This window comes from Phascolarctos cinereus, unplaced genomic scaffold, assembly GCF_003287225.1.
Source record: "Phascolarctos cinereus isolate Bilbo 61053 unplaced genomic scaffold, phaCin_HiC Scaffold_5;HRSCAF=322, whole genome shotgun sequence".
Taxonomy (NCBI): domain Eukaryota; kingdom Metazoa; phylum Chordata; class Mammalia; order Diprotodontia; family Phascolarctidae; genus Phascolarctos; species Phascolarctos cinereus.
The window spans coordinates 398,276,559-398,287,851 of NW_027555958.1; positions in this window are offsets into that span (position 1 = coordinate 398,276,559).

The following is an 11,293-nucleotide window of genomic DNA, read 5'->3' on the forward strand; positions in this document are numbered from 1 at the left end:
CTTTGATTATGGCTTTCAGGCAGTCCAATAATTCTTAAATTACCTTTCCTCAATCTATTTTCTATATCAATTGTTTTTTTCAATGATGTATTTCACATTTTCTTCCATTGTTTTATTCTTTTGATCTTGTTTTTCTCTTGATGCTTCATGGAGTAATTCACTTCCAATTGCCTAAATTCTAATTTTTAAGGATTTATCTTCTTCAGTGAGCTTTTGTACCTCTTTTTTTATATTTGGCCGATTCTGTTTTCTTTTTAAATGTTTTTTCTTTAGAAATTTTTTTGTGCTTCTTTTAGTAATCTCTTAATTGTCTTTTCATAATAGCCTTCCTTTGATTTTATTTTTTATTCATTTGTCCTCTACCACTCTTATTTGAATTGAAAAATAATTTTTGAAATTGTTCTAGGAATTTTTGTTGGCCTGGTATCCAATTCACATTTTTTGTTTAATGATTTGCTTGTAGTTGTATTAATTCAATTGTCTTCTTCTGAATTTGTCTTGATCTTCCCTGTCATATAATAGCTTTATGTGGTCTTTTTTCCCCCTTCTTTTTCATTTTTTTGCACTCTATTGATTTGGAATTTTATGCTATTTTTGGACTCATTTCTGGATTGGGAGAAAAACAGAGTCTGTCTTAAGCTGCAAGTTTTTAATACAGTTATTTCAGAGCTAGCTCTGAGGGTTTGGAATTTTTTTGGTGTTTCCTAGGTGGTGTGATAATCTCTGCCTTGGGAGCTCCTAAAGCTGTTTGTACTTCTGATGGACTACTGAGTCCCACTACTAGTGTTTCATCTCTATGGGCTCTAATCTAGTCTCCACCCTTGAGTGAAAGATCTCTCTTTCTGACATCCTAAGTTGTCTTGGGCTAGAAGAATGCCTCACATTGGCCTTTTGTTGATTCTGCCACTCCAGAATTTGATTTGATGCATTATTTTAAAGTTGTTTGGAGAGGAATGCTGGGAAAGCTTGGCTGAGGGCTTCTCTACTCTGCCATCTTGACTTTGCCCTCAGAAGTCCTCTAGAGTATTAACTTCAAGACTTAAATGGTAGCATAATTATTTCCATTCACTGAAATTTTCTTATCTACTCAACTTGGCATCTAATTCACAGTATTTTTTTGTTGTTGAATTATTCTTAAAATGTCTTAGATGCAAATTAAAAATGGTTAAAATAGGGAAAACATATTTAACTTAAAAGGATATTTTATGCTTTATATATTAATCTAATATATACTTTTAGAAAGGGCAAAATTAAAAATCACCTTATATATTCAAATTGGGCAAAGAGAAATATCTTTAGATAAGAATTGAAAACACAAAACCGTTCTTGTCATATAATGTTACTGTAAATATTTTTGATGCAGTCGTGTAAACAAAATAGCATGTCTAAATGGCATTTACTAGGCAGTAGTACATATGGAAGTGATCCAAGATAAAATTTTGTAAAACATCTTTTTTCTTGACTCTCAAGAGAGCTGATGGGAGATGTAGATCCTCATCCTCAATGCAGTGATTAATTTGAAAGCAATCTAATTTTGCAAGAGCTTTTTAAGTCTATCCCAAGGCTTTGGAATGGCTTTGTAGCTACTCAGGTGTGAAGTTGAATTGAGTAGCAGAGATCTACTTTTTTATTACCCATTTCTCTTCTCTTTTCTCCTCTTCTCTCCTCTCTTTTCCTTTCCTCTCCTTCTCACTCTAATATACCACTGAATTATAAATTCTCCTAAATTCTTGAATCCTAATACAGATCTAAATGTATAATCTGGATGAAAATTCATTTTCTTATCATTTTCTATTATTTGTACAGGTTAGTTACTGAGTCACACTACTAAAGTATCTCCGAATACTTTTGTTATTCCTTTTGAAAAGAACAGAAAATAAGGAGGCTTTTCTATTTGAAAAGCAAGTTCATGTTAATCCAATCAAATATCTACATTTTTTTTTTTGCCACACATATCTAGAATTTATTAAGTAACTGAGAGATGTTTAGATGTTTAGCTTTGTGCTGGGTTCTGTGGTAGATATATACTCTCAAATGAAACTCTTAAGCAGCTTTCAGTTTAGTTTCACAGTTAAATCTGCCCTCCTCTCTATCATTCCCTTGCTGTCTTATCCCCTTCCCCTTATTTTCCTGGAGGGTAAGATAGATTTCCATGCCCAATTGAGTGTGTATGTTATTTCCTTCTCAAGTCAAATCTGATGAGAATAAGATTCACTAATTCCCTCTGACCTTCTCCCACTTCCCCTCCACTGTAAAAGCCTTTTCTTCTCCATTTTACATGACATAATTCACCCCATTCTACCTCGCCCTTTCTCCTTCTCCCAGTGTAATATCCGCTCCCTCCCTTAATTTTATTCTCCAGATATCACCCTCTCCTCTTCAACTCACCCTGTGCCTTCTATCTATTTGTCTGTCTGTCTATCTATCTATCCATATAATTTTTTCTCCTCCAACTACCCTAATATTAACAAAGGTCTCATGAGTTACAAATTTCTTTCCATGTAGGAATGTAAACAGGTCAACCTTCATAAGTCCCTTATGATTTCTCTTTCCTGTTTACTTGTTCATGCTTCTCTTCAGTCTTGCATTTGAAAGTCAAATTTTCTATTCGGCTCTGGTCTTTTCATCAAGATTGAAAGTCCTCTATTTCACTCAATGTCAATTTTCCCCTGAAGGATTATACTCAGTTTTCCTGGGTAGATGATTTGTGCTTTTAATCCTAGCTCCTTTGACCTCTGGAATATTATATTCCAAGCCCTCTGGTCCTTTAATGTAGAAGCTGCTAAATTTTTTGTTATCCTGATTGTGTTTCCACAATATTTGAATTGTTTCTTTTTGGCTGCTTGCAATATTTTCTCCTTGACCTAGGAACTCTAAAATTTGGCTAAAATCTTCCTAGTTTTCCTTTGGGGATTTGTTTCAGATGACAGGTGGATTCTTTCAATTTCTATTTTACCCTCTGGTTTGAAAATATCAGGGCAGTTTTCCTTGATAATTTTTTGAAAGATGATGTCTAGGCTCTTTTTTTTTTATCATGGCTTTCAGATAGTCCAATAATTTTTAAATTCTCCCTCCTAGATCTATTTTCCAGGTCAGTTGTTTTTCCAATGAGATATTTCACATTGTCTTCTATTTTTTCATTCTTTTGTTTTTTTCTTTTTTTACAATGTCTTAATTTCTCGTAAAGTCGCTAGCTTCCAATTGCTCCATTCTAATTTTTAAGGAAGTATTTCCTTCAGTGAGCTTTTGAATTTCCTTTTTCATTTGGACAATTCTGCTTTTTGAGGCATTCTTCTCCTGTTCTGCCATTTGGGTTAGTCTATTTTTAAAGATGTTATTTTCTTCATTATTTTTTGGGGGGTCTCCATTAGCAAGGTGTTGATTTGTTTTTCAAGATTTTCTTGCCTCTCATTTCTCTTCCCAGTTTTTCCTCTACTTCTCTTACTTGCTTTTCAAAATCCTTTTTGAGCTCTTCCATGGCCTGAGGCCAATTCATATTTTTCTTGGAGGTTCTGGATGTAGGAGCTTTGACTTTGTTGTCTTCTTTTTGTTGTGTAGTTTGATCTTTTTTGTCACCAAAGTAAGATTCTATAGTTTGTGATTTTTCCCCACTGTTTCCTCATATTACCAGCCAATTCCCTGACTGTTTAACTTTTTGTTAAGATAGAGCTCTCCTTCCAGTGTGGAGGATGTACTGGCCCAAGCTTCTGGGGGTTTGTGCAGCTGTTTTCAGAGATACATCTAGGGACCTGAAAATTTTCAGTTCTGACAAGGTGGTATGATCAAAGGAGAGGTGTTTACTCCTCTCCTGACCTGTGCTCTTATTTATTGATGACCACAAGCACTCTTTTCTGCCTTAGAATTGTGAGGAGGATTTTCTCTTTACTTCTGCCATTAGCTCTGCCACACCAGTGCTCCTCCTTGCTCCAGGACCATCACCCAGAATTGTGACCTAGATCCAAGCACAGGCAAAGCAAGGGATTCCTGCTTCTGCACCAGCAAAGGGATCTGTGCAATCCCCCTCTGATCAGCCACTTGATTCTCCCTCAGTCAGTGGGCCAAGATCTCTGGAAGCAGATGCCACCCCAGGGTTGCTGAGGCTGGGACCAAGCTTCACTTTCGCTGTGGTCACAGACCTTTTCTACTGCCCTTGTAAGTTGTCTTTGGCATTTGTGGATTGAGAAGTCTGGAAATCACCACAGCTGCCTGTGTTTCAGTCCCCTGAGGCCTACTCCACATTTTCTGAGACCTGGTCTTTCCCTGCATACCCATGCTGAACTAAGCTCCTCTCCCAACCTGGCAAAATAGACCTCTCCAATCAACCATCCAGGTTGTCTTGGACTGGAAATTTGTTTCACTCTGTCTTTTTGTGAGTTCTGCTGCTCTAGAATTTGTTTAGAGTGATTTTTTACAGGTATTTAGAGTGGTTTGAGGAAAAACTCAAATAAGTCACTGCTTTTACTCCACCATCTTGGCCCTGCCCCTCTCCAACTTTTATACTTCTTCAAAGTATACACATGTGTGTGTGCATGTATATACATACATACATACATACATACATACATACATACATACATGAAAGAGAAAACAAAGGCAAAATCAGAAGTCACATGTCCATTGAATGAACATTATTTCACCTGTTGACTTTGCTGAAAAATCAGAGGCCCATAGCACAAATCCCAAGAGCCACATAGAGAAGATACAGTGATATTTCTTTTGTTAAAGCAGCAGTCTTGGCTTGTTAATAATGGAGAGAATGGTATCTTGCAAGCTGGCCAGTCAAGCATTGAAGAAAAATGACTCAATACATTTTAAAAATCTGTGCAGTTTCTCTCCAATTATTTTTTAATGTGCCTTTTGACAAATTGTCAAGAGTGAAAGTTAGCAGACTTTACTTTTATGACCATTATATTTTGCATCCTGTCAAGGGTTGAGCTGCATAGCTCTGAAGAGCATGAGTGTAGTGGGAAAAAAGGGTCACCATACAGAATTTATGATGACAGGGCGTCTATTTTCCTGACGGAAAGCAAATGTAGGAGGTGGTGTGATTCTGAATTGAAATGTCTTCTCAATGTCCATAAGCATCATGAATCACTGCTATGAAAAGAGTTTGGAAGAGTAAAGCAATAATTAGCATACTATTTAGAAGAGTGGTGTATAAAATGCCAGTTGATTTCAGAACAATTTTAAGTTTACCTTATTTATGAGAAATTTCTACAAATCAAAAGCAGGCATTTTATGTGGTAATTTTTGTAGTTCTACTTATTTTTATAAATAAAGTGAAGATGGGACTTCACTTTGTATTAGATACCTTTCCACAAAAGTTAAGATGACCTTTGTTCAAGGGCAATTACTGGAAAAGAAAATAGAATATAGAGCCATAATCAGTTCTGAAATATTAAATATAGTAGTATATTAAACACAATACTACAAATTAAAGCAAGCTACGACTGTCACTTTTAAATTGCCATTATGTACTTTGGGCCTAGTACGTTTATCACCAGCAAAATTCTGGGATCTAACTCCTTTAATTCTATTCCAATGTTCTTCATCATAGTTCAAGCACATTATGTTTCTACCAACAATCTTCACTGCATTACTCTCCTACTACACTCTTTATCACAAAACCTTTATTTTCTATTTCTATTACCTTTTCTAATAGTCTCAGATGATCATAGATCTAGAGCAGAAAGAAACTTCAGAAATCATCTTGCTCAGCTATTCTGTTTTACAAATGAGGAAACTGAGACTGGGTACAGTTAAGTGACTTGTACGTAGTTGGTCTGAGACCTGGTTTAAACTCCGGTCTCAAAACTACTTAAAAAGTGTATGATTCTAAGCATCATATTATCCAAGAAATATGTGTTCAGAAAAATGAGGCATAACAGTTAAATAATAGAAGACATCAGTATGACAAATGGACAATCTGAAGGATGTTTTGTTTTGTTTTGTTTTTACTCACAGAATGCTGAATCCAGTGCATGGCCTATTATACAGTTGTTAACAAATTCTTAATAATTCATTGACCTTGAGAAAAGTGTGTTGAATAGATTCTTTATAAAGTATTATGAGGCATAGACAAGAAATACAATAGATTAAGATGAATTGGTGGGTTAAAATCCATATCTTTCAGGAGATTACCTAGATTGATGAGCTCATAGAAATCATTTAAATTTTGAAGTACACTTTCAGAAGTGGTGTTAAATGGTTCTGACCTTTATCTTTTCATCTACAACTGCAATTTTAACTTCTAATAAGAATCAAAACTTCTTAAATATGAAAATCCACAGAATGTTGGGATAGTGGGACCAGCTTTGTAGATGACCAAAGAGATGCCAGTGTTTTAATTTTACATCAGCAAATAATGGAAGTCATCCTGGTTTTTACAGAAATAAACTAATAAGTTTTTTAGGTTTCTTTTTTTTTTTCTCCCACTAATTGCTACTGGAGTATCTCTAAAAGTTCTCGCTTCAAAATACTCTAGCTTTACCTTAAAGTTAATTTACATAGGCATTCTAATTTATATCACTTTGAAGAAAAAAAGAATCTACTCTCCCTGTAATCCAAATAAGGGATAGAAAAAGTTATTCATTTTCAAGTCGCTTCTCATGTGACTATTTAATTCTGGCATTGGTGCTTCATTGCATTGTGATATATATACGTATGCCTGTATGTGTACTTATGTATTTATAGATATACATATGTGTATATGTATACACACATACAATAATGTCATATATACATACACACATCTCTGTGTGTGTGTGTGTGTGTGTGTGTGTGTGTGTGTATAGGCAGCTAAAATGACTCAGTGGACAGAGTTTTGGGCTTGGAGTCAGGAAGACTTCAATTCAAATCTGGCCTCAGACACTTATTAGCTATGTGACTTTGGGCAAGTAACTTTACCTGCTTGCCCTTAATCCATTGGAAAAGGAAATGAGAAATCATTTCAGTATCTTTGCCAAGAAAACAACACAGACAATATAGTATATGAGGTCACAAAGAGTCAGACATGACTGAGTGATTGAACAGCATATGTATGTGATATATATGTATACATATGTATATCACATATATACATATATAACATGCACATACATATATACATATATGTATGTATATGTATATGCTGGGGCTAGCCAGTTTTTACAATGAACTACAACATCTAGTTTTGTAATATATAAAGTTCTAGACTTGAAATCAGATTTGAATTTGAATTCTGCAAATATTCAATAGCTGTGTGACCCTGAGCAAGATATTTTATCTCTTTACACCTCATTTTCTTCATCTGTAAAATGAGGGACTGGATTCCATGATCTATAAGATCACTTCTAATACTAAATCTATAATCTTATGAACCTTAGGCCACATCTGCAATGTTTTGGTTTCACATTATAGGCATGTATATGTGGGAGTGCTTCTTTTGCTTGAAGAAGCAATGTGATGTAATCAAGTGGGCATAGACTTTGGAGTAAAGTGTATGGTTCATATTCTGTTTAGGTCACTTACTGCCCATGTGGCTTTGAATATGTTATTTAGCTACACTGAGATTCCAGTTTCTAGTACATAAAATTAGAAAATAGGACTAGATATTCTCTAAGGTCTATTATCAGAGTCCTATAGTAGGCTCAAAAATAAAGTGACCAGAACAATCTGATGACTTTTCATCAAAAGGCTCCTTTGGACTTGAGGCTGATTCTGTTACCGTGTAAGTCCATCATTACATCACAAAATGATAGCATCTTAGTTAGAAAGTACTACAGAGATTGTCTCTAATATAGATATGATTAGGATCCCCTCTGTAATAACTCCAGTAAGTATCTTCTAGAAAATGCGAAGACCTCCTTCAGGTATAACTCAACATTTGTTTTTATTTTTTTTTCTTTTTTCTTTTATTCTGAATTTAGTGATCATCAAGGAAGATTATTTCAGCATAAAGGAGTGAAAAATAAGATTATAAGTCAAAGCATGAACTTCTCTTATGCACAATGCTGTTGTTGCCATCTCATATTTAGTTCGTCAATTCACAGGTAAGAGGTAGGTAACATGCTTCATCATTAACCTTCTGGAGTCATGATTTCTCACTTATTTTTAATTTTTTCCCCCTTTACATCAATGTGATCATTTTGTAATCCTGGTACTGCACACCATTCTCATTTTTTAAAGTCTTCTTGGGTTTATCTAAATTCATATTTGTCATTTCCACAATGTTCCATTACATTAATATACCATAATTTGTTCAGTAGTTCAACACTTGATGGATACACACTTTGCTTCCAAATCTTTGTTAAAACAAAAAAAAAAAGTTATATAATGTTTCTGTAGAGTCATCATTTCCATGTTTTTGAAGTCCTGGGAGCATTGACTAAATTTTAAAACATTTTGTATAATGCTTGGACTAACTCATAGCTTTACCAGGAATGTAATAGTACATCTGTCCTCCCACAGCTCTACCAACAATTTTTATTTTATTTTTCATCATATTTGACAATCTGATAAGAGTGAAATGGAGCTTCAGAGTTGTTTATTTTGAATTTATCTTATTATCAATTATTTGGAGCATTTTTATATAGAGTTAATGGTTTGCTTTTCTTCATTTGCAAACCACCAGTTCATATAATTTCTACACGTCTATTGAAAATGACTTTTATTTGTATACATGAATGAGTTCCCTATGTATCATGGGTATAAGAACATCATCAGGAAAATTTATTTCGAAGATTTTTTCCTACTTAATACCATTATAATTTGAACTTCAGTGGTTTTGATTGTGAATAAGCATTTTCATTTCATGCAGTAAAAACATTCATTTTATCTTTTATAATCACATGTAATCCTAATTTATTTAAAATAAAACTCACCCATCAAAAAATTATCTCCTATCTCTCTCTTTTGCCTGTTTTTTCAATAGCCATTTAAAAAAAAATTCAAAGTGTTTAAACTGTATTTTTTTCATTTCATAAAAAATTTTAAAATATAATATTCTTCTATTAGTGAAATGCACATTAAAAACAACACTGAGGTAACACCTCAGACCTATCAGGTTGATTAATATGGAAAAAAGGAAAATGTTAGATGTTGGAGGGGATGTGTGAAAACTGGGACACTAATGCATTGTTGGTGAAGTTGTGAACTGATTCAACCATTCTGGAGAGCAATTTGGAGCTATGCCCAAAGGGATATAAAACTGTGCATACCCTTTGATCCAGCAATACTCTTGCTAGGTCAATATCACAAAGATATCCATAAAAAAGGAAAAGAATCTATTTGTACAAAAATACTTTATAACAGCTCTTTTTGTGGTGGCTAAGAATTGGAAATCAAAGGGATGTCCATCAACTGGGGAATGGCTAAACAAGGTGTTGCATATGAGTGTAATGGATTATTATTGTGCTGTAAGAAATGACAAGCAGAATGATTTCAGAAAAGCCTGGAAAGATTTACATGAACCGATACGTAGTGAAATGAGCAGAACCAGGAGAACACCATACACAGTAACAGCAATATTGTGCGACAAAGAACTGTGGATGACTTAGCTATTCTCACCAATAAAATGATCCAAGACAATCCCAAAGGGCTAATGTTGAAATATACTATCCACTTATAGAGAATGACTTTATATTGATTTAATATGGACTGATGTGTACTATTTTTCACTTTATTTTTTTCCTTTTATTAGAATATTCTTGTACAAAATGACTAATATGGAAATGTTTTACCTAATTGCACATGTGTAACATATATCTGATTGCTTACCATATCAGGGAGAGGGAAGGGCAAGGAGGAAGGCAGGGATAGAATATGGAACTCAAAACTTTAAATAAAAATATTAAAAAATTGAAATCAATTTCCTAAAGCATAAGTTTAACCATGTGTTTTCTAATATAAAAAGTTACATTTCTTCCCTATTACCTTTAAAAGTATGGATAACCTTGACTGGGAGGAAGGAAGGAAACAAGCATTCATTAAGTGATTACTATGTGTTACGCACTGTGCTAAATAATGCTCTTTGACAATCAACTATGAATGACTTAGCTATTCTCAGTAATGCAATGATCTAAGACAATCCCAAAGGACTAACAATGAAGCATGCTACCCACTTCCAGAGAAAGAACTGATATTGTTTGAATGCAGACTGAAGCATGATATTTTAAAAATTGCTTTCTTTCATTTTTTTTCTTTTGAGTCTTCTTGTACAAATGACTTTTACATAATTGCACATATATAACTGTATTTGATTCCTTACTGTCTCAAAGAGGAGGGAGGGAAGGGAGAAAGGGAAGAAGGGGTAAAATTTGGAACTCAAAACTTTAAATAAAAATGTTTAAAAAGAAAAAAGAAAAAAGGATGTTTTTTTTTCCTAAAACCTTTCTGCAAGGCTAAAATCAAAGAAAATATACTGTTGCTTATTGTTTTTGCATTGGTGTGGTGAATACCTACAGAGAGAGAAACAGAGCAGCTGTTTTGTTCACTGGCTATTATGACCTATTATTTGATTGCTGCAATCTTTACCATTCAATTTTTTAAAACTATCTTTTAAAAAAGCAATCTGCTTGGCTAACTACACTGACCAAATTAGCTGAATAATTAATTATTGGCAAGTAATTATTAAGCATAGGGAGGGTAGGTAGTACAGTGGATAGAGAAGTGGGATCAGGAAGATTCATCTTTATGAGTTCAAATCTGGCCTCAGACACTTACCAGCTGTAGGACCCTGGGCAAGTCACTTAAGCCCTATCAGCCTTAGTTTCTCATTGGTAAAAGGGGGCACCCTAGAGAGGGAAATGGCAAACCGCACCACTATTTTTGCCAAGAAGACCCCAAATGGAGACACAACTGAATAACTAAATATATTCAGTTATTATTTACATCTGCCCTGCTTCTCAGAATATAAATATTTTTAAGTGAAGCATGTTTATTAAAATGTTATTATTTATATAGCTTGTAGTCAGAGCAAAAAAACAGAGAAAATAGTTAACAAATAAAATTATAATTGTAAAAAAAGTGAGCCATTAAAAAAATTGGAAAATGAGAAGATGCCAGTTAATTGGGGAGTGGCTGAACAAGTTATGATATACGATTGTGATGGAATATGCTGTAAGAAATGATGAGATGGATGGCTTCAGAAAATCCTTGAAAAACTTTTATGAACTCATGTAAAGCAAAGTGAGAAGAACCAGGAGAATAGTGTACACAAAGAAAGCAGTATTGTAAATATGATCAACTATGAAAGACTTAGGTATTCTGATCAATACAATGATCCAAGACAATTCCAAACCACTTGTGATGGAAA